This window comes from Plectropomus leopardus, chromosome 15, assembly GCF_008729295.1.
Source record: "Plectropomus leopardus isolate mb chromosome 15, YSFRI_Pleo_2.0, whole genome shotgun sequence".
Classification (NCBI taxonomy): Eukaryota; Metazoa; Chordata; class Actinopteri; order Perciformes; family Serranidae; genus Plectropomus; species Plectropomus leopardus.
The window spans coordinates 12,772,667-12,797,222 of NC_056477.1; the positions used below are offsets into that span (position 1 = coordinate 12,772,667).

The following is a 24,556-nucleotide window of genomic DNA, read 5'->3' on the forward strand; positions in this document are numbered from 1 at the left end:
ACACTGTCACTGTCAAAACTGTAATTACAGTATCTGACTCTTGGGAGCCCTGCATGAAGTAAACACTGTATATTCAAAGTCACGAGCATAAATCATAGGAATAACCTAGCTGTAAGCCTGTGAGCTGCATCCCCACATACCAGGAAATAGGTTAGGGATTTTCTAAATGTAGTGGCTAAGTCAACACATGAATTAAATATTTTGTTCAGTCATTGTTTTTCATGTTACAAAAACATTGTACTACCAGCAGTCTGGTGTTAGACAGAAGTTTCTAATGTCAACAATTCACTCAATCCAGCCATGCATATCTCAGTACCAACAGAGATTAAAACTTGTCTTGATGATTTTGGCAGAAACATAGGGGACTTTCTTTCGATGAGATGAATCTCTCAAGCAGTTTCTTGTCTCAGGCTCTCAGGCTGAGATTGGAGCACCAAGAAATTAAAATTGTGGCCCTAAACCTAAGCATTAAAAAGTTATAATGCAAACTATCCAACCTCTTGTTGTTGGACATTGTTGGGATTACCTTTTGTTTTTACATCTACCACCTTTTTTTAACTATCAGGGACTGCAAGTAGGTAACATTTTTTTGTATGGCAGTTGAGGATTTATTAAGTCTAGGTGATGCTTTTGAAACATATTAGATGGCCAAACTACTTGTGCATAGCAATTTTGTAGTGTACTGAACTTCCATAATTCTAAAGCATCTTCAATTACAAAACCAGCTGATGGTGCACATAAAACTCAGTACTGGGACTGTGCAACATCTGGACTGTGTGCATGCTCGTTCACCAACAATAAGTCAAAGCTACAGAGATGCAAAGCAAGACCTGCAAGAATTAATGTGATTGTCGTCCAACAAACATGTCAGTGTTCCAGAGTGGGAAGCCAGTAAGGGAGTACATTCCTTAAAACTGCACTAGAGACTCCTACTGGTTGGCTGGTGCACCTTCGTACAGGTGGGTGGGCTCTGGGAGGTTAAGTGAAAAATTCTGCACAAATGTTGTCCATCACAAGGACTGCAGAACAAGGAAATTGCCTAAACTATACCAAACCAAGTAAGAAAAGCTCCAGTTAGTATATTTATTAGTTGTTTTTTTCATTTACTATGCATTCTGAAATTGGTACAGCTTTCTAAAATGCAACCTTTTCTCATTCTTAACTTGTCAAATACTGCTTCTTGGTCAGTGATTTTGGCTTCAGACACCGACACAAAAGGAACCTTTCTCTGTGATATGATATGCTGCCATACCAGATACATTTATAATATCGCAGGACAACATCAGATGTAAACACAGCCAGTAGCAACATAATATAAGGAGCTGAAAGGCCGTCATAATGTGGGCAGGTCGGGCGGTGGTTGGGTCAAACATACCCCAGACTTTCACACGGGAAACATTACAAAACCTTTCAACATAATAAAAGTGTTACTAATGCCAAAGGCAAGGCAGTAAAAAGAATATATATGTTAGGAAACTAACTTTCTCCCTATATTCAAACATGTTAAAAATACGCCCCCCTTGATATATTGATACAATAATTATAATATGTATACAACCATGCACTGCCAACTGAAATACCATTAGCTAATGTAATAATCATAATAATAGAAAAACGTCACACAATACCATCATTATTACTACTGGTTCTAGTATTTTGGTGTATTGCATTTCTGCATGTGGTTGTCCAAGTGATATTGCCTTACCCCAGCAAAAGCTGTTGTTGGACTGCTGTGGGTCCATACAACAAATGTCAAACACTGTATTGTCTATATTCAATGACTTTTGAATGTATCAAAAAGCAAAAACTAGGATGTAACAAGAGTGTTGAAGTGTCAACCACTGATATTATGCCAAATGTGTAATTTATGCAGTGAGTAGGAGCTTTTATTTATTACATACTTATAGTATAATGTATAGCTGCTTGCTTATTACACCCCCTGAGATGTGGTCCCCCCCATAATGTTGACACATTCACTATGGTCTTGGTCAAAGGTAGACATTATGTAACGTAATGCACAACTTCAATGCACATGAGTTAGGTTTAGCCATCAACTAACAAAGAATCATCTGCCCCCCAAATGTTAGTTTTAACAGTCAATGACTGGTTGGTCACTGCATAATAGCAGTTTTCACAAAGAATCGTTTTTTTTTTAGGTAATCCTCCAAACACCCATACACAAATGCAGTCACCCTGCATGTCATGTGACACCTGACTTAATGGAATCATTCATTAGCACCGCCAGCACTGGGTGCTAAAAGCAGCTCCTCTTTATGAATTCATTCAGCATATGACACTCACAGTCTGACAGCCCTGGACCTGTTGTGGTAGCCATTAAGCTGAGATATTCCTTATTATTAACACGTGTCTCCGCTGATGTGCTTTAATGGACAGTAAAAGCCATTGAGACACTCTCTAGTGAGAAAACAGCTACATTCAAACTGCCACTTTGGAACAGAAGTACAGACAGACTCAATAAATGGGAGTCGGCAAGACGGAGAGATATAAAAGGCAGAGATCTCTCCATTTAGTCCAGGAAATTACAGCAGATGCCATTAAACCCCATAGTCAAAGTAAAAAGACTAATGTAATTCATTGAGCTTCATCTAATCTTTCTCTGAGCTTCCTTTCTCTAACCTGCAACTACTCTGAACTGCCTTCAAACTAGAAAAGTTTACATGGGTTGTTTGACAATTCACATACTGTAAATCTAGAGGGATGTGTGGTTGGCTGACGCCTAGGAGGAAGAAGAGAAGTGATGCGGGACCTCATTGGTATTCATTGTTTTTCATGAGGAAGCTTGGATCTTTTACTTGAACTCTCGCTCTTTCACTTTTCTGCATCCAGAACACGGTTGACCTTTGTGGCACGTGTGCAGAAACAAAACCGAGAGAAAGTTGTAAACCAAAAGTGATTTGAAAGATTAATGAATGCTACGTGGTCCCTCTGTTGTTCCTTTGGGGTGTTTATTTTAACTTTTGTATCCTTTACCCTCAGGTGTACCTTGTCTGTTCTGATTGTTAAAAAGGCTGGAAACTTTAAAGGCTCTCTGCAGTCTCCCTCCCTGCTCCAGCAACACCCTTTCTTTACTCTGATCATTTGTTTTGGGAGGACGTTAAAGGTAGTCTTGTTTTTGTGGCTTTGCTTCTGTTGTGTTTAGTTTCCCTTATCTTTCAGTGCTCTACAGCCCAGTGAATGATTGGCCTGAGCTGGGGCCTCTTCTTCTCAGCCACAGTAGCAGAATGGCTTTAGGGATGGCAATGTTGGGCAGTCCACTTTGCAAACACTGACGCAATAAAAGAGCTTTGTATGTGATGGCTCAACAATAGTTTAGAAATGAAAGTTGTGCCAATGTCCCAGACAATACCTGGTCATCAACTGGACATCCTTACGAAAAATCTTAGCAATCTCTATGTACCCCCTAGTTGAACACATAAAACATCAGCAAGTTAGAATTGCTAACATTGCTGCAGGTCCCTTATCATATTTTACACCTTCTTGTTAAATGTTTACTTTCTCACCACAACAAATTTAGAATAAGCCCTTTTGAACCTGTTAATCAGGTTATGCTTACTCCCATGGTGTCCTTATATAAAAATAAGACAATAAGATAACTCTGTAAAAATATTAACATGACAGCTGCAATAATCAGCATAAGCATTGCCTTATGTGGGTATAATTTAATTATTGGAGTGCATTGAATGTTCCTTTCATGAACAGATGAATGGGCATTTGAATTGCATAATAAGGCATTTTCAATGACCAGAGGACCAGGATTATCACTCACTGACCAGTGATTATGTTAGTAGTAATTATTGTTGACCTTACTTTGCATAGAAATAAAAGACCAAAAACTGCTGCAAAAGCTTAATATGCCATTAGAAAGCCAACAGCACTGCAAAGAGGTCTGTACGCTGATTTCCCCATTTTTTGACAACACCCTGTAGGTTAATGCCAAAACAGGACCTCAGTCTGACCTGCTACTAAATAAAACAGACACAGCCATTAGGTGTTCATGTGGTGCTGTGCCCTGCCCTGGTAAGCACCACAATAAAACCTGTGCTTGATGTGTTTGAGCACTGCTTTGTGTAACATTTAACATACAAGAGTTGCAGGTAAAAATGTCTAGGGTAGAGCTTTTTCTACTAAAACACTTCCAGTAAAAGAAGAATGCCGGCAATTGATTGCTCGTTGAGGCATTGGTGGCCTTTCAAAAGGTGGCCTAGATTTTTCTCTGGGTTCTGCAAATGAAAATCGATTACAGGAAACTATAAACATAAATAGACCATGGCTATTTCTCTTGCACTGGACTACGGTATGAACTTAAGGTCACATAGAAAAACATCTATAAGCTTGGGTGACATGTTCAATTTTGCTGGATAACCTATCATACCGCACAATAAGGTAAGAAACAAAAGCTGCTAAATGGGAACACATTTGGGGGCACAGGAGCACAGAGAATGGGCCACTTGTCAGATACAAATAATTTATGTTGTACATTTGTTATGGAGTGGACTGGCAATATATTCTCAGAAGGACTCCAGTCTAAGGCAAACCTGAAAAAGGCTGACACGAAAAGACAAAGGGTATTAATGTGAAGTCATTTTCACACACACACAAAAAAAGACTAGCATGATGTATGATTTACTTTTAATTCCAAGGGTTTGTCATGCTCTATTTGGTTATGTACAAAAAAAAAGTAGCCCACCTTGAAAGTGAGGAAGAGAGGGCTTCAATTAAAACCTGACATCAGCACAACTCCACATTTCACAGCTAATTTACTTGGATCACAAGGTGTGTATGGCTACTGCACAATCCTGCTGAGTGCCAATAAAAACTCTGGCCCTTTATTCACATTCGAAAAACCCTTAATGAAGCCTCTGGCTGAGAAGAAGCATCTTTACTGTCAGCCTTACAACTGCAAACAAGTGCAACGTGGCACTTTCTTAAATGTCACTGTCATATGTTGCTTTGATAAAGGCTGCGCTCACTATATGTGCTTTTGGGGGGTAAATGTCATCCCTCAGAGGAGTCGAAAGATAACAGCGTTGTATCTCCTCTGAGACCCCTTGATCTGGCAAAACAGTTTGAAGGCAAAGAAGTAAGTTGATTGCTCTGGTAGCCAAAGAAAAATACTTTTTCAAAACTTACTGTGATAAATGTCTCTGAGTATTCACGCTTAACCTCCAGAGACAAGGGCTTTTTGTTTTCTTTGTATTTTTAATTGCTCCAAGCTATTTGGGATTAGTAGGACCTGATAAGTAGTTTTTGAAAAATAAAAAGTTGTCCTTTTTATGGGGACAATGGCTCTCAAGTGTGTAATAAAGATATTAAACTGTTAATTTCAAATCCTGAACGCCATTGTGCAAAAACAAAACTACAAGCAATGCACTATTTGTTCGATGTTTTGTCGTTCCATAGGTTAGGGGTCACTGCTTAGGCCTAAAACTGGCTGTGCCAAAACAAAATTGCGAAGAATGCAACACATCTAAAAGCCTTTTGATGTAACTCTGCACAAATTTTCTTTGTTCCATACTCAAAGGTGGGGATGTCTTTTTGTCTTAAAAAAAAACTGGTACACCAAACAGGCCTGTGAAATGCTGCAATAATACAAAGTCCCAGTTTCCTCAAACAATGATGATGATGACGTTGCAATGTTCTCAAACAAGTACAGCATCTTAACTTTTACTATAGCTAGAATTTGTAAAATCTTTATGCCATATCAAGCTATAGACATTAAGCATGATAAACAAGTTTAAACCATAAAATTTATCAGATTTTGTACCTTGTCCACTTTTTTGTAGAGATTGGCTGTAGACTTCCTTGAGAGACATGACCTGCATCTCTTCAATGTATGCAACTCTTAGGGTTATAGGTCACTGTTCAAGTCTAAAACTGCTCAGAACTGGTTATTTCGATGCCTGAACACAGCTATGCAAAAACAAAATTTCAAATAATGCAACATATCTACGAGCCTATTTGTTGATACTTGCCCAATACTTCCTAATTATCAGCATCTTACCTTGTTTTTTTTAGCTAAGATTTGTCAACATTGTATGCCAAATCAAGCTGTAAATGACATTAAGCATACATAAACAAGTTGCAGTCATAAAATCCAATCATATTTGTTTCTTGTCTTCTTGTTGGTTGGGATCGGCTCTAGACTCACTTTGCAGAGATGGCCGCCATCATGGGCTTTTACTACCAATAAACAACGAAAACGTTTCTACAAACAAGGACAACAGGTTTAAATTAAGCAGAATGAGGTATCAGATGCAGCAAACCCCAAATGTCCTGATATAAGGACACAGGGTTGCAGGAGGTTCAACAAATTCATTATGAAGCCTGCTAGTTAATATATACATGTATACATCATTAAGCCTTCTGCAGTCTTTGCTACTTCTACCAGTTCAGTTATTATTGATTCTATATGCAGTACACTTAACATACACAACATCATGAGGCCTGTGTGGTCCTTGTGTGACTGTGCTGAAGTCTGAGCGCAATCACTTGAGGTTTCAGCTGAGTGCTGGCAGGTTGACAGCCTGTGAGCACGAGGACTGCACTGGCTCCACAATCCCTTTTTTCACCTCAAGTTGCTTATCCATCAGCATGAGCCCTGTCCAGCAGTTGCACTCTGAATATATAGCACAGCACCCGCAATCAGCACAAACAAGAAGTCCTTTTTCTAGTGACTTGTTTTGAAGTATTCAGTGATCAAATTGTTAAGAGAGAGTTTATTAAACAGTAGCTTTGTGTGTGTAAAAGCTAGGACGGATGAGGGCGGGAAAGTTCAGCTCTAATAGGAGTAAAAATCCTGAACTTCATCTGGAGCGACACTGTCAAGCAGTGATGAGTGAGAGAGAGCGTAATTGGTCGTGAAATTGTCATCGCACCTGCTAGACATTCTGAGTCTGCACGGGAAAGTGATAACCTTCACGATGGGATGCAAGGTTACTCAGCCATTTGCTCCCTCGGCCTGCCCACTGAATAAATGCACTGTCAAACTTGAGGAAATATTTGTAAGAGGCCCCTGTTGTGGCTGTTATGAGAATGGTGATTGTGCTTGCCAACTGACTTTAGGATGCAAATGGCAGTTTTGGTGTATAAATAGCCCTCCAGCGTCTGGTGTTATCAGAGTTGTCAGGAGAATTCATAAGGGAGGTGCACAGAGGGAAGGATTAGACATGAGCAGAGCACATTCTGGCAACAGGTTTGATTTGGTGTCCTCTCTAATGGATTTCCTCCTCGGAGCAGAAAGAAGGAAAAGATGAGGACAAGAATGTGGCCAGTGGAAAGTGGGAATGTGACTTTAGAAGTTTGTACTTGAACTACATAAATAAAGCATCAATTGAGTACTTTAAAAAAGGACACATACATATTTGTATTCATGGTAGTCCACTGCCAGGAGGTGATTAATGTTTAAAATGACTCATTCTCTGATGCATAACTGCAAAAGAAAAATAATAATTTAAACTGTAACAAAACATGACAGGTGTCCTGCTGCCTTCTGATATAATGAATATTTTGTTCTATGTGCTGCTGTTGGTGATATTAATGAAAGACACTGACCAATAAATCATACATTTTACAAAGTGGAACACTGTGTGACTATGATTTTAGCAAAACAAATTGCTCAATTGTAATTGTGAAACCATATTTACAGTGCATTTTACTTACTTGCTGCACTTTTTGATTCCAATTCCAATTAAATCTACTTAATATAAAATACACCTAAAGTATTTAGAACATGACCCTGCATGTCTTTTTTTGCTTTTTTTGTCTCCAGTCTCCCAGATTTTCATTTTTCAGAGCCCAGTGTGGCCTTGAGTCTGCACAGATTTATAAAATGTTACACTCGTAATTCAGAGTGAGTCTGCTTCATACTCAGCGTGAGCTCTTGGTCCACCGCCTGAGGTAGGATCACATCTGAAATATACAAGTTGCCGTTTGAGGGTTATTCTAATGGAACAAGAGCTGATGTTTAACTAAATCCATTCTTATTGTAATGTGCATTTAATTCTGTGCCAGGGCTTGAGCAATATCTGCAAATCTGTCCAGTTACTCTGCAGAATCTGCTGAATTACTGACAATGATTTAAATGACAATGACTACAATGTCAGCTCTCTGCGAATAATGTGTTCCCTGAAAAAGTGTGCATATCCTTTGCTGCGAACTTAATTTTTTTATTTATTTTGTGACTGTTCTGGAAAGCTGCATTTCTAACCCACATAGCAAGAAAAGTGTTTATCCCCATATACAGAGAAAAATGCACTTATTTCACTGAACCAAAAAGTCATTTTCTTTATTGAATGTACTACCACTCGCTGGTTAGGTAATGGGCCATGACCATGTGCATTTACTGTATACACTGCTGTCAGCCACTAGTGTCATATCCCACATCCAGCAAAAAATCACCAAATTCTTCTTCATTTTGCAGTGTGAGAAACAAGATGCAGAAGCCCTGACATCGAGGCACATGGGAAGGCTCTTTACGCAAAAGGTTAAAGATTTGTGCTAAGCAGAGCAAAGTGCAGTAAAAATAGAACTTTTTTTTTTTCAATTTAATTGAGGCTCTCACATTAACTTCAAAGCGACAGACAAGTAATTCCCACTCTTTGCTGGTGTTCATTTTCCCAAGCTAAAACCTTGTCCTCTTCATTAAAAGCCCATGCCTTCTCATCCCCTTGAGCCTGTCATGTTCAAACAGTGTTCTCAGCTCCTTGCTAGGCTGGATTAATGAAATATTTGATATAAAACGTCAAAATAAGGGAAAAGCAACGTGGACTAGGGACCACGGTGATTATCGCAAGGAGAGAGAAAAATATAATGAGGTAAAAAAAATAAAAAATAAAAATGTTTCTTTCCCAAACTACAGCCTATTCTGCACTAAGGTGCTTCTTAAAAGTTAAAATATAGATTTTACCAAGAGGAACCCTTCCAGCTTGTCTTAAAGTGCCCTGGTGTCCTCGGATGTTTTTTGCTTCATCATTTTTATGGAGTTTTAAAGATACCAAATGGATTCCAAGAAATGCCTCAGTGGCCATGGATGTCCGTCTCAAGTACTACCTTGAACAGTAAATTGTGGGCCTTTTCCTGTTGCTCCCTTATTTACTGTGGTTACAGTCACAAACAGTGGCTAGCACAGTCGCCTGTAGGCGCCAACTGAAAAAGCCAGTATATTTCAACAGACCTGTTCTGAGCATTTTGCCTAAAGACATGGTCAGACCACTGATCAGAAAAACTACTTCTTTTCAAGCATAACCCCAATGTCTCAATGTCTCAACAGTTAATTGCTCTCACACACTATCCTTACTTATAACACATTCATTATGGTAAAATATTCATGCATAATAACATGCAGAAATAGGTGGGAACACACCTGCATTCAGCACAAGTGTGAGTGAGGTACGATTTAAAAGCATAAATGCCAAACCATCTGGCTTGTGCTCAAGGCAAAATACTGCCGTGCCCTGAATTGGCTGGATTGCTAAAATATGTCTAACACAAATAGCTTAACTAATACTTAGAACTTTGCATCATTTGCGACAATTAAATTTGGAGAAAAACAGTGGAATTGATTTGATTCTTAATATTACAATCCAGACTTATTGCAAGCATGATTAATTGTAAATTAACCACAAAAAAACATAGATGTAGGATAATAAAAGGCTGCTACACATGCAGTGACACTTCTGTGTTGCAGTACAATCTAAAACAAGTAAGTGGAGGTTAGGTACGTCCTGATCCGATCTCAGAGATCAGCATCAGGGCTGATCAAGGCAATTTTTAAGTGAGTGGGACTGACTATATTGAACTACACTGAGCTCGCTCCAATCCTAACTGTCACACAGGTGTTTTAATATGCAAAGCGTATTAAACAACAAGTGCTGCCTTTAACAAGTCTCACACTCTGTCTTTCCTCCACTAAGCTACATGTGTGGGTTTGAGCAGTGCCTGAGCCTCAACTGAAACACCACAGGCCAGAAACACAGCAAAATGCAGTATGACACTGTTTATTTAACTTATTTACCAAAGTTATAAGTTCTCCTTGTATTTCATTTCATTGTAAGTCTCTTGCATTTTGCTGTCATTTATGTCATGGTGTTTCACCACCAAAGCTGACAGCAAAACCAGCCACACTCACCATGCCAAGTGCAACTAAACCCCAGTTCAGAACAAAGATTTGAGACGAGATGTGTTTAGTGAACGCAACTACTTGCAATGCGCCAGTCTGCAAAGTTCTAAAAACCTGCTGATTCAATGAGGGTAGTGACAGTGAGACACTTGCTTGAAACGGCGAAAAAATAAAACAAACTTGAGCTGAGGAATGTGTGTGTGACTTACATGCACATTCAGCTAGCAGCAGCAGGACACAAACCAACACACCATGAGGACCAGGACCGACAAACATGTCTTCAGTGGGTGTTGTTGGAGAATGCCACAGCAACCGAACACGCCATCTGCAGGCAGTTTACTGAGCAGGCCAGCAGACTCTACCATGAACTGATCAGCCGTTGACAAAGGTGATGTGTTTTACATTCTTAAACCAGCCGCTGGTGATTTTACAAGCTGAGTTGCAGGTGAAACCATCAGCTGGTTTGAGATGAGTTCAGACCAGCCAATTCACACTGTTGCAGCCTTTCTTTGCAATGTTTTGTCTTGTCATGAATCTTTGGTCTGAACTTAAATCCAGCGGGTAAAAAGTCAATAAGAGTAATCTGTTAATCTAATCAGTGCATAAGATTTTCAGACAATAAAAATAAACACTCAATGGAATACAGCTCGGACCGTGACTCAGCACTGACAGATACTCAATTCTAAATAATTCAGATAGGGATCGAGGCAACAAACTTGACTGGGACAGAGGTTCATGTTATTGCTTTAGATCTGTGCCAGCTCAGAACCTGCTAGAAAAAAGCGCGCACAAACACACACACACACACACACACACACAGAACACACACAGAGCATCGTTTTTTTCCTTTATGCATTTTTTCAGGCAGTGGAAATAAGTAATTATGTGATCCCCTTTGAGCAGCCACCTGTATTCATAATAGCCCATTGCTGAAAGGCCTGTAGTGGACTCTCATTTTTCAGCGCCAAGGCATGTACTACAGTCTTTCAGTCCTTCTTGAGCACGTGTCTACAGTTATAGAGAGAGAGGTTAATTAGGTGAAGGTGCCATTAATGGACTGGCTGAACCACTTATGACTCGCTCACTTTACCAATTAAGACTTGATGACAGGAAGTCAAGAGTTTTTGTGAAGCAATGAAAAAATCTAGAAGGAATTTCTTCACTTTTTTTCAGTCATGTAATTCAACTTACAGCTTTCCAGACATAATTTATAATGTGTGTCTTCAGACTTTGGAGAACTATTTTCAATTTACAGAAATCTATGCTTGTAGAGCTGCATGGTTGAATTCAATGAATAGCAAGTAAGAAGTGAGGTGAAGGAGGTACCATATCCAAATTTCCAAATATTCAGGCCTTGCTTCACTTAACAAATTATAATTGGATCCTTGCCTTGCACCCCCTTTTTTTTTTTTTAAACAGCCATTACTAATGTAAGAATGTCATCCATGCAATGTGATACACTCACACATGCACATTGCTAAATACACACACTTTTGTCAGAACACATGAATAAAATAGATCAAGGTTTAGTCTACACAACTGGCTGAAAATCTCAAAAGTGTACTGGAGTGGAAAAAATACAGTATGAACCATGCATTTACAAGACTGGACTGCTTCCTAAGATGACAGCTGCTTTTTGTTGGGCGATTAATGGAGTATGTGTGTTACAGATGAGGCTCTGCATTGGTTTTGATCAAGTCAAGCTCTACTTCTTCTGACCTGATTATTTGCAGACATCTAAACAATGATGTCCCCTTCTCATGATGAATTGGTTTATTTTTTCAGGCCACAACAGTCACAAGTATGCTCTGATTAATATTCATTCTGAGACTTTGCTACAGAAGTGGGAGAAGGCCTTATTGAATGACTGATACTGGAATAAAAAGAACGCATTCTTGAAAGTCATGGCTTTTCAAAGAACAATTTGACCCAAAAAGAGCCAGAACAAACCTCACAAAGCAAAATTGCTCTCTATTCAATAGTCCATATCCCAAGGACCCTACAGTGAATAGACCTCCACATGCAGTGTTTCCTCTAGGATTTTTTTCAGCAGCGGAGGCAGGCTCTCCGGGGAGCCGTGGCGGCGTAAACAAATGACGCTTTTTAAAGGCTGAATGTGAAAATAAAAAATAATAACAAAAATTCAACAATAAAATAATAAAAACAATAAATATATCATAATTTGAGTCAGTAAAAAGGCTAATGATACCTGACTAGCGCCATCCTCATCAGGTGTCTTTCTCTTCTTTGAAAAATATTTGAACAAGCTCATCTGAAAATGCAGTCAGCAGTTACATCACGGCGTGTATATCGCTTAATGCTATCAATTAGTTTACTCACGTTAGCGACACTGAGTTGAGTTGGCACCGGGCCCAATTAACTTAAGCTACGTAACCTTAGCTGGCCATCAATATTTTGCGAATGTTTATTTAACTAAAAAATCTATTATACGTTTTCTTAAGCTAATAAGTCTACCTTTTCTCCGGTAAGTTGCACGCTATTTTCAAGCCGACACTCCTCTGACTCTCCGACCTGATGCCTGGATGCGAGTAGCTAATTAACGTCGGCACCAGTTAGTTCTGTTGGGGGGTGGGAGGGGGCGGTGGTATCTACCCCAAAGAGTAGATACGGAGCAAGATAGTTATCTGCCTCAGCACTCGCGACACCCAACGCAGTGCAGGACTGTGCTGTGATGCGGCGGTGGTGCATTTGCAATTTAAAAAAAAAAAAAACAACCAAAAAAAAACGACATTTGGCGGGCCGCCACTCCTAAATGAGTGTAGAGGAAACACTGACATGGATTCTTTGGCCTGAAATTAGGAGGGTCTATTTATTGTCACGCGTAAGTGAATTTAAGTCACTTGCAGCTGAAAGTAATGTAGACTCATGCTTCAGTCATTTTATGCATTAAATCTCCATTTATTGCCCTTTTTAGAGGGTAGAGAACAAGAAAAATTGCTGTGATAAATCTGTTTCTCCTACCTGTCTCACCTGCAGCCTAACTGCTAAGTAATAAATAATCAGGCGGACAAAAGGTGTGATGTTTAGTGTCTTGGAAGTCAAGGTATAACTTATGTGGCTAAAAGGAGGCACACATTTCACAATATAATCTCCAAAGGGTATTTATTTTTGTGTACCTACCATCAAAGAGATAAAAATCGTGTGATGTTTCACTTCAAAAGCTTAATGAAGATAAAACTTTAAAAAAGCTATGTGCTAAGAAGTCCTTCTCTGCATGCAGCAAACAGTTGGATATTATTTCATGCAGAGAAATAGATGGAGCCCCTCCAGCTAGATGATCTTTTAGGACTAAGCAAGAAAAAAAAATAGCAGCACTGGTCGTTTTTTTTTTTTTCTAAACAGCTTGAAACAATATTTACATTCAGTGCCAAGCACTAAAAAGTAAACTTTCATTTTGCCAAGAAAGGTTCCACAGCCATTACTTACAACTAACAGGCTTTGGCCAAGTACATATACTTCAACTTTTGTATAAATATTCATTTTGTTTCAAGTTGGCACTGAGGCACCCAGTAGCTCACCTGGTAGAGCGGGTGCCCCACGTGCAAGGGCTGTGTCGGGGATTCGAATCCACGCCCGGCCCTTTGCTGCATGTCATCTCCTCTATCTCTCCCCCTTTCACGCTAATGAATCTGTCTTAAGGGGAAAATACTTAAAAACTAATGTTTGAAAAAAAAGTGAAATGACGCTATCGCTCAAAACATTTGCTATAAAAGTTTTTTTTCACATCTTGCTAAATAACCAGAGAAAGGGCAAACTAATGTCATTTCCCTCATTTACCAATATGTGAACATAAAGAGTTAGGGTTAGAGTTCATTGAGATAAACAGCTGGAGGCACTAATAACCGCTGCAAAAGAAGAGGGTGTAACAGTGTAAAAAAACAAGATGGAAATGTGGCATTTATGCATGTTTCATGTATTAATGTGAAGAAGGTTACAACAGTCTCCTCAGCGCTCCACAAAAATTTGATGTCTTCCTCTGCCGCTATTTTTAATCTCTTCAGAGAAGCTTAGTGGGTGTTAAAGTCACACGCTTCATGAACATCTCGATTAATTCGCTAAGTCTAATTCCGTTGCACCTTTTCATGTATAGCTTGTATCGACAACTTTTCCATCTCTGCCTAGCACAAAAACGTTCGTTCCCCAATGTTTCAGCGTTTTAATACACAAATTGAACACGCACATACAAAAGGAGCGGATGTAAATGCATTTAATGTCAGATCATTTCTACACCTGCCAAACTGTACCACCGTCAGGACAGTAATACAGCCATAGAAAGTAGGGCTGCGCAATATATCAGTATTATATCAATATTCTGATATCAGACTAGACACAGTTTTAGATTTTGAATATTGTAATATTGTAAGTGTTGTCTTTTCCTGGTTTCATAGGCTTCATTGCAGCAAAGCAATGTCATTTCCGAACTTACCAGACTGTTCTGATTTTTTATTTGCCTTTACCCACTTATTGCTACCCACTGATTATATCCACATTACTGATGATTATTTATCAAAAATCTCATGTGTATATTTTGTGAAAGCGTCGATTGTCAACCTTACAGTATCATCACAATATCGATTTCAAGGCATTTGGACCAAAATATTGTGATTTGTTATTTTGTCCCTTTCCAGCCCTTGGCTAATTCCGTACTGTAGTAAACACGTCTAAGCTTGTGTGAATTTAATTTTCAGCATGGGAGGGTAAATATGATAGCCGCCAGGATTACAACAAGAATACAACAAACTGAAAACTTCACAAAAATAATATTATATTCAGCTGTTTGTAGGTTAATCAGCTAATAGTTACCTGCTGACTCTGACATGATACAAACTTCAAAGCTAACTGGAGTCGCCATGAATATAACTCAGGAAAGACCTGAAATTATGTTATTTTTCGCCAAAAATAGATTTAATATTGTAATGTGTGCACTAGTTCTTGTTAATATAGATCACACAAAGTCAGGAGACCATTGTATTATGTTTGCATTGATGAAGGAATGAGTATTGTAAGAGTTTGGAGGTGTACAGCCCAAAGCAAACTATTTTAAAATTTTAAGAAAAAAAACAACCCTTCATTAACAGATATGTTAGTGACAGCATCCATATTCTTACTTAAATATTTGTCAACAAAAACAGAACGTACTCAGACTACATTGCTCATTTTTGGCCTCTGCATTTTCTTTGGTTTCTGTCCTTCACTCTCCAAAATAACCAGGAGGACAGTTTTAAAAGACTTATAATTATGACAGTTAGATGCGTAATAAATGCATCAAAATATAAATATTATTCAATGCAGTTTAATAAAAAAAAATAAAAAAAAAAAAGTCTAGGAGAAACGTTTCTTGCAAGGAGTGTACGACCAAGACAAAGCCATTTCTCATTGCATGATTACGTTTGGCAAAGTCAACTGACTTCGATGTTTTATGAGCTCTGCTCATGTGGACACTAATTAGCAATATTAATAATATAATTGACTTGCTTTGCATTTGGCATGCAAGACATTTGCAGACAAGTAAACAGAGAATGAACATGTCAGCCTGGTTTCAAAGACTACTTTTAGAGCACAATAGATAGTGACAACGATCTTAAAACTGCTGAGCAATGGTTATAAAAGTGAATGTACAAAAAGAGGCTCATGTGTCAGCTTTAGGTTTCAAATAAATTAGGATTTTATAGAATAACCGGTCCCAGCCAGGATGGTGCCACATAAATCACTAATTCTTGTCTCCATTCCCATTTGTTGATTTGGTGAGAAGCTCCTCGGGTTGACACGAAAACGACAATATTGCAGCACTGCACTATTGATAAGCATAACAAAATTCTTAAACTTTGGGTAAAACACTGAAGCCGCTCGTCACTGTCACTTTTTACCTAGATGTCCAATCACAGTGGAGGAGGGGAAGGAAAAATACCACAGAGGCCAACTGTCACATCGCTGAACCACAACAATTGAGGACAAATAAATACTGAACCCACAGAGACTGGCAGCTCCATCCTCTCTGCCTAATTGCTTTAGCCTTCCCTCCATCCAGAGCAAGTACTCTACCTTATGACATTATTTCTACTTCCCAATATTCTTTATAGTAACCAGATGCGATGAGGCATGGCAAACACGCTGCTCCCCTAATTGCGACTTATTGTCCTTTTATGTTCCTAATTTAACAGAAACAAGTATTAAATTTGTTTTAAAACTGTGTCAACTTTGTCATTTTAAAAAACAACAATGTACCAGATGATAGCCTAAGAATAAAGTGTATTTCTAAAGCACTAAAATCAGGATAAATAAGGCAATTTGCAAAAACCAAAAGTGGTAGTAATGCTGCATTACGTGCTGTTGAGCCACACTTAATCACGGCAGAGGATACTCCCTTAATGTGACAGCCCTACTTTTAACCACGAACATCAAAATGTGTTGATTTTAGTGTGACCTGAGCAAAATCCAGCACAAAGACTGCCATTCATAACACATGTAAGCACATCAGTTTCAGTATGCAGTGCAGCTGGTAGTGACAATGCACACAACATGCATGATTAAAGCATCTTTGTGACACTTACTTACATACATTTAACCGTCACAGTTGGCAACTTTCTCTCCCATATAAATGTGGTTTCTCTATAAGCAAGCTATCCTTGAACCCCTCCCTCATAACCTTTACAAGCGGTGACATTATCAAACACTATTTACCAAAGCTATGCTAAAGATATGCAACTTTTTATTTTAATGCCCTTTGATCAAACTAACACCATAATTCCAAATCAACTGCTTGATTTAAAGTTCTTACAATGGAATTTTTCCCTTTATTGATAGGACAGCTGTAAAATGACAGGAAATGTGGGTGAGAGGGGGGGAATGACGCAGCAAAGGGCCACAGGCTGGAATCAAACCCAAGCTGCTGCAAAGGCCTCGGCATATGGGGACGCACACTCTAGAAGGTGAGCTAGAGGCCGCCCCTTACAATTGAATTTTAAGTTTTTGTCATGAGCAGGCTAGACTACTGCAGTTCTCTGTTTATCGGCCTTCAACTCATTCAGACAGCTGGTGCTCTTTAAAAGACAAAAAATATATTTTCGTTCCTCAGAAACCTGAACTTGCTACCCACTGCTTCAGGAATACAATTTGATCCTCCTCCTGTTAAGAAAAGCACTTGGACATGTCCTCAGCTTAGAAATCTATCAGATCTCTGAGGTCACAAAGGCCAAAGAGATTGCATTTCGTATTTATACAACTAAAGAATAGAACAGCTCGTCCTTCTGAGTGTGCAGCAATCTAAAGAGCCTTCTAGCAAAACTACCGACAAATCCTCAATCTATATCATATCAAATGTATAATTTATAAATAATCCCCTGTAAGTATGTCAAATGCTTCTGGCTAAAGAGTGAGTATGTACTACATGTGTTGCTTAAGAACATCATCAGAATGCATTTTCTTGATGTGCTGCTCTGACCTTAAATGGATGTTTTGTATGCAGGTCAGGTCTTTAATAAGCTGTACTGTCTGGGGAAAAGTTCTCAACAGTCAAATTAAAAGACAGGACGATGATCAGATATTATTGCAGTTTATGTCTCAGTAACAAATACAAATAGAGGTTAAATTTAAATAGAAGGATTTCCTCCGCCAAATAGTTGTAGAGTGAAAAGAGTGATGTGATGATAATACTAATTCATCATCTGATTCATGCAAGATGTTGCTGAATGCAAATAAAGCGCCAAAGTTAGACGCTCTGACTATATTGCTACATTTATTTTGATTTACTGTTTCAAAACAGCTGCAGCCAGCAACAGCTACTCTGCTGGCTAACCGCTTTTTTAAATTATTATTAATTTTTATTTATTGTTCGTCTTTAGCCTAGTAGTGTGATCACTTAGATTGTTTAGTATCTATTCCACAAAAGCTGTGGAAAAATTTTACTCTGTTCCTTATTGTTGAGACACTTGCTTAACCACGTCCAAGTCCCCACAAACATGGCAGAGTAATTATTTAGTAATTAGTAGTAGTAGTAGTAGTAGTAGTAATGATGGTCGAGATTATTATAGTCTACTCAACACACTCTCATCCTAATTCAAATTCCAACGTTTGGTCAGTGGCCCTTCGCATCAAAATATGACCCGCTAGGTACGTTCCTGTGTCCGTTTTGGACCTTTTGGGACAGCATGTAAATTTAAGCTCATGCCATGCATTGTGTCTTTTCAAAAAACACTTGCTTTTTCACAGGACATGTACAGTTTCTGCTCATTAAAGGCATACAGTCTTTTTCAGGATAAAATTACAACTTAATTAAAATATTTCATTTGAAGTTTTACTTTCTTGCTTAAAATAAATATGGTTGCTACTAACGTCATGTAAAATCATGTGGCAAACACCACTAGCATAGCATGCTACACATACTACCTCACTAAGTTGTTATTAAAATAACAAATGACATTTTATTTCACACAGAACACGGACAGCAGGCTCCTAGCTGAAAGTCCAGAGTTAATTTTAAACATCAACTTTCCCTCTCACCCACAATTATGTGGACTTTCTCACTCTTTAAACTATGGTAGTTGCCCACAGTTTCAGAAACAACTGCTGCCCAGTGTGTCTTTGCTTCGGTGTCTGCCGCTGAATAAATCTGACCGGCTGTAAATCAGCCAACTAAAGCTTATTTTTTTACTTCATGTCTAAAACGTGTGTGTACATTTACCTTGTCTCAGTGTTCATCCTGTTAATTTAAGTTAAGCAGCTAAATCTATGTAGAGAGGTTGCTATAGTCAAAACAAAGCCAAAGACTTCTCCTGTAAGGCCACAAGAGTGCAATTATTTTCAGCAAACTGTACACGCTGTGTGAAAGAAAACCAAAAATACCCAACAGCTTTAGGTTCTCTATGACTTAAAGCATAATCAGTGGAATGTCACCCTGGAATCAAATATTGTACTTCCGCAACCTGTGATTGCCTCAGAGCTCCATGGCATTGTGTGCATCTCACTATTTTTAGGCTTGAAACAGAAATTCAAGGAGAGCTGTGTATGTGTGTGTCAGTGTGTTTGAGTGAGTATTCAAGAGAGAGCGAGAGAAAGCAGGAGAATATGGAGATGTTTTATTGGTGAGGTGGGAGGGTGGATCTTATGAGCTTCAGGATTCAACCTCTGAAACTAAAATCTTTCACAGGCCTTACAGCAGGTTGCTTTGGGTGTTGATGTTTTTTTTAATTTGCGTGCTATTGTCAGCAGTGTAACCTAGATGTCTGGAATTGTTGGAATATCTGAATGTAAAAACTGATGGATTTTAACTGCAGCACTGTTATACTGATGGTGCTTCTCCTGGCAAGGCTATTTGAGTGCAAAGCTGAGCATTCAGCTGAGTGTATCCTTGAGTTTACAACTATCCAATGTTATAAAATGAACAACCTGTTCAAAATAAGAGCTGCAGAAGCAGCGGCTTGTTGTATTGTCTGCCCCAATGTCTTATTTTTTTATATTGTGGGTGACTTCACATGATGGCTTTTATCTAAAGCTGCTCAATATTTTATATTTACAGCAGATCAAATGATGATGTGAAAGGGGTTCACAAACCTACTGAGAATTATAACCCAATCCTGAACTTCCTGTCAACGTTATAGTGCCTTTGAGATATTTGTTTTGGTTTTACGGCTGCAAGATGTTTTGATTCACTCTCATTACTCTCATCAGTATTGCTTTCAGCAAAAAAGTTCTGAAAATCCACCCGTAACTACCTACCCAGCACCAAACAGCATAAGAATAAAGTAAGCAACTAGCTGGTAACCCAGCAAAGCAACTAAAGAGCCAAATATTTTCCTGAGGTGATGGAGACCAAAGCAGAGCAAAGACGGGAGTAAAAATTGGACACCAATGAATTGTGATGTTGCTTCAAATAAGCAACTGTTTGGTAACCTGATTGCCATGCTACTTTATAAGGTGACACTACAAAACAGTATGCCAATTTGTGTTTGTAGCTCAATGCACTGCCCCGAAGTGGCCAAAAATTCAATTCCTGCAACTTTAAAAGATTATTTCAAACATGTCCCTTAAAATTATACTGATGCATGTCAAATCTAACAAAATATATTCTGCTGTACTTTTAAACAATCTTCACAAAATTGAAGCTATGAAACCTCCCTGGACCATGGTCCGGACCAACAGCTAAACCCTGGCCCAATGTAAAGAGGCAGTCTCAGTTCAGATCAATCTGAAGTATGGTTCCGTTAGTTTCAAATGTGAAACCATCATTTGGATGGTTGAGACTTTCAGACCAGTTGCAGAAAGTTTTGGCCAGCTAGATGATGGTGGCTATGCTCAGAGCAGACAAATGTTGAACATCCTAGCCTGAGTTTAGAATTTAAGTTGTCAAGTGATGTTAAATGTGCAGTGTAGATTTCAGTTTGTCAATGAGCAACGCAACATAACAGTGAACTGCAGAAGCACACAGGGAGAGGAGGAGATTACTTTATAAAGAAACAGTAAGAAAAACTCATAAAAACTCAGATTCATTTTACAAGAGACTGAGAGAGTAGGGAAATGATGGGAGAGCCAGTCTGCAACCAATCAATCTCAAGTATAGGGAGACGCAGCTCACTTTGTGATGGCAGCAGGACATGGGCATGTCATGCATAGTTCTTTAGCACGCTTGCATTATTGCAATATGATCCCAAAATTAACCAGATAAATGTACAAAAATGTAAACCTTGAGTTCAGACCTTGGTTTGGACTTTCCTTGAACAAGCAATAATCAGAGATATAAAGACAGAACCACTGGTTTTGTCACAGCTCTAAAACCACATCTTAAAACCCAAACTTCTCACACAGATCACTGTTGTTTTGAATCTAGTTAAATTGTTTCTGTAATATATTTCTTGTATTATTCTAATAACCCAATAATCATGAGGTGCATACTGAAGCAAAGTCACAGAGGGTCAATGCAATCATCATGCACAGTAAAGATACAGAACATATACCATATCCTGCCGCACCAGACACAGATAAATACTCTTGCTGAAGTGTGAAATTAAAACATGACCACAATGTTATCTGTGCACACCTACAAATAGTGCAGCCTATGTCAAGTCAAGCTATTATCATAGTATGATAATTCACACCCTTCCTCACTATTTGTTTTTTGTACAGCAGTATTTATTTGAAGCTGGGGCAAATATTAATTCATGCTAATAGACTTTGAATCAGCAAACATATGGACACTTGCAAACTTCCTCACAAATTATAGATGAAAGCAATCTGCATATCTGCTTCCCTCAAACAGTTTCCCCTTTCGAAACTTGAGCTGTCAGTGGTTCCTTGAGCAAAAAATGAAAATTGATAAATTCCTTCCAAGAGCAGCTCCTAAAAGGAGAAGACGCTTAATGTTAACTTACTGGAGCACTGGTTTGATCCTGCTCATTAGATGGACTTTAACTGCAGGGCAAGTAAACAACAAACTGTTTTCAGCCTCCATCTAATTATTGAGTTAAAGGGCAAAAGGCCCAAATATCAGCAGCATGATAATGGCTCAATTTTAGCTTTTGCAGCTGGCATACATGGTAACTCGGTGCTGTAGTTTGACATTCTTCTTAAAACGGGCAATTCAACAAAGAGCCAACACTATTATAAAGCCCCTTTAATACTCTAGTAGACATCTGCTGGGAGCTTAAACACACACGTACAGCTTACATATGTGCACATCTGGAAGCCCACCTGCACACCACTGACCACTACCCTTATCAAAGACACTTAGGTAATCATGTTTGAAGCAAGAAACTTATCTTTAAGACTCATTTCTTTAGAAAGACTAATAACGCTAATCAAAAGTCCAGCATTTCCAAACATATTTCTCTAACATTTCAAGCTTTCTTCTCTCTGCAATACACTGCAGCCCAGTCAGCGGTAGTTACAGTCGTCCACATTCAGAAAGTTAACAACAGCATGAAAGCACTGGAGGAACAAATTGCCCTTCAGGATTCTGTTAGGCTTTACTGTAGATTGTGCGACCTTGCACCCTACCTACTACAATAAGGTCTGCCTGTTAGAGGAACAGGATCCAACATATTTTTAAAAATTACTCCATAAATGTGAAGAAGAACAAAACAGTTCTTATCTGAGATAAGGAGAGCAGCATGGATAGAACCAGTCATTGTGTTTGAGAGTGACAAGAACAGAGATAAAGCAGTGGGAAAGAACAAGAGAAGGATGGCACAGAGTAGATCTGCAGTGCGTCTGTATGCCTGCTTTTTCATATTCAAATCAAGTCCCCTTTCCATTAATTTTGAGACTACTGGTGTTGCCATACTGAGATAACGTATATGAAATCATCTTCCTCCTTCATGCTTCAGTGGGGACTTGGACACAGATTTCTGCTGCAGCTGCCAGCCACGACGGTTAGTCAGGCCATACTAGGACCTAATGCAGCTACAAGCTTTTGGCTATAAATTTACAACACCTCTAGATCAAGTTGATGAAATGTTGCACTCTTGAGCTGGAGGTCACAGCAACGCAAGGTTCCCTCTCAAATGAAAAAAAAGTTCCCTAAATATGAATTTTTCCTGACTGTTTTGGTTTTTTTATTGCCATTTTAATATGATTTAAATATGTCATGAATATAATCATTAACTTGTCTTGTTAAAACTGTAAAGATAAAACTGATTCCTGGGCATAGAGTTTAGAGTTTAAATAGCTAAAATAAAGGTGAGATTCTCCATCCAGATGCATTTGTTTGAAAATGATAGATAAGCAAATGTACACTGTATAACAATCGTCAGTTCTAACATCCCAGTATATTTTAAAACCGGTATATCGCCGCAGCCCTACAGTATGATACCTAAAGAGTGAGGTATGATAATCAGTTCTGAGCTGAGTACAATCCAACTACACTGTAGCCACTTGTAAACTTTAGCACTTCAGTGTGTCAAACTTCTGCAGCACTCTTTAAAAGTTTCTTATTTGTTCGACTGCTCAGATGAATTTCTTTGTTACTCCCTCGTGGTTGCTCTTTTCTGCTTATTTCCTTTTCCTGTCTTTCCCTCCGAAAAGAGAGAGTACGGCCTTGATCACTTCTACCTGACACAGTGCACAGGCAGCCATTAGTGCTCGCTGCTTTTTTGTGCGTGACTCTTCTCTGTTACTTCTTTATTTCCCAAAGCAATGGAGGATCTGTCTCTCTCACCGGCCCTGGACAGAATACTGCAGAGCATTGCAATTTCACGCACTCACGACAGATAAATCTTTCTGCTTGGCTGGCCATGAATCTTCTAGGGCTGAGTGGCCACACAGTGTGTCACTGTTGCACCTGACGCTGGAGAAGCTGCACCCTTTGAAACTTGGGATGCACCTGCATTGCTCGGAGATCCCGTTTTATTTGAATGGCATCTGGGGCGCAATTAGTGAACATTAAAGGGGCCATGGGGGTTCTGAACAAGTAAGGTGTAATTTTGTTAGACATGCATCTAAATGTAATCCTACTGTAAAACAAAAATGACCGTACCACATTAGTTTGGGCTCACACAAAGGTGCATGTCATGGAATACACACTAAACTATGATTAAAAATGCCATATTAGATACATTTTCTGGATTTACTTAATCGTTATGCAATACTCACACATACGCACTATCAGCCTTTCCTGTGAGAACATATCGTTAACCTTCAACAAATGAACCTTTAGTTTCTCTCCGAGCTGGCTTTCAACCCTCGTCCATACCCCTCAATCATCAGATGCTATCCCACTGAGCGGGCCATGACAATGGGCTGCCTATGGAGCAGGACACAGGCAGAATATCAATGGAGTCTGGCTGGCCTGAGCCACGCTACTCTTCATCTCTCATTTCCCAAATGTGAGCCTGGAAAAAAAAACTGGCCAAAACCTAGACTGGTGAAGACATCCTGTAGCAATGCTTTTAAGTATTCCCTGCACACTTCTAGGGCACTACCCAAAACTGTAGCTTTTGGGAAATGTAGTGCATATTGGGTAAAATAACATCATAGAAGACAAGAGAGAGAAGAGTATTTTAAACACTTGTGGTTTTTCATGATGCTCACAGTACTATGCACATATTAGATAAAAACGTATGCGTCTCCAACAACGTACAATTACAAGTATGCAGACAAATTAAGATGTGTGTCAGGTTTGGGCAATAAGTGTGTGCTGCCATGCTCAGGAAGGACTTAATAGTTGACTAAATCTGGCTGGGGTCCAAGTCTAACTGCACTGACCTGATGGTTGCACTGGGATTTTTTAATGCCACTCAATACCAGACGAAACAAATCACAGTGGCTTTTGTGTTTATACATTTGGCCTTCACTTACTTGCTATTGTACTATACAGATCGATGGTCTGAAGTTCAAGGCATGAGACAATGCTGCGTGATGAAATTAGTTTTCTGTGTCCTCAGACTGGCCAGGATCACATGCACTTTA

At 38.9% G+C, this 24,556-nt stretch overlaps 1 protein-coding gene across 1 annotated transcript in view; it reads right to left on the reverse strand.

Moving 5' to 3' along the window:
* LOC121954395 (protocadherin-15-like) overlaps positions 1 to 24,556 on the reverse strand; it is a 254,356-nt gene that overhangs the window by 228,886 nt on the left and 914 nt on the right. The gene's annotated exons all lie outside the window — the stretch shown is intronic.